This window comes from Crocodylus porosus, unplaced genomic scaffold (genome assembly GCF_001723895.1).
Source record: "Crocodylus porosus isolate Cpor-Errol unplaced genomic scaffold, CroPor_comp1, whole genome shotgun sequence".
Lineage (NCBI taxonomy): Eukaryota > Metazoa > Chordata > Crocodylia > Crocodylidae > Crocodylus > Crocodylus porosus.
Genome location: NW_017728947.1, coordinates 110,859,157 through 110,859,901, shown reverse-complemented (window position 1 = coordinate 110,859,901; position 745 = coordinate 110,859,157).

Sequence of the window (745 nt, the reverse complement as noted above, 5' to 3'; positions counted from 1 at the left end):
CGCTTCCTCCGGAAGCCCCTGGCGAGGCCGGCGGGCCCCGCGGCTGAGGGGCTCGCTTTCCTCAGGGCGGGCGCCCCTGTCCTCCGTGAATCCGGCTCCCCGCGCACCGAGAGCCCGGCGGCCTGTCACGCGGCGGGCTCCGCTCCTCTTGTCGTGCCCCTCTGCCCCTGTTTTCGCTAATCTTTGTCCCAGGCGCGTCACCTCTTCTGTCCCCTCCCGTCTAAACAGTCAGTGGCGGGCGGGCGCGCCGAGGGGTGGCCTGTCCCGCGGGCGGAGGCGGTCTGAGCGGGGCTTTCCAGCCGCCGGCATTTAGGGGTCAAGGGAGCCCCGATTCAGAGGCGCCCGCGGCCAAGCGATGCCCCTTTGCCCCCAGAGCGTGTCCCTTCTCGAATCCGCCTCGCTGGCGGCTTCCACCGAATCTGGTGGCCGCTCTTTAACTACACGTGGGGTGAAAAAGAACATCCTTTTGCTCATTTTAAACTCCTGTCATGTCCCCTGGTTGTGGTCTTGCAAGAGGGAGTCGGTAAGAAATTCCTGTTGACTTTCTCTTTGCCATTTTGTAAACTCTTATCCCGATTTGAGGGGGACAGCTACACCCTGTCCCCCGAGAGAGAAGGGGTCACAGCAGGCAGCAAGCAGAGCATGTCATATCCTCGGGGTGGATCGCCATCGCCTGGGAAAGCAGCAGCCAAAAAAGATTTGCCATCCAGGAGGCAGGAGAGGGAGATGAAAGCCGCAGCTGGCA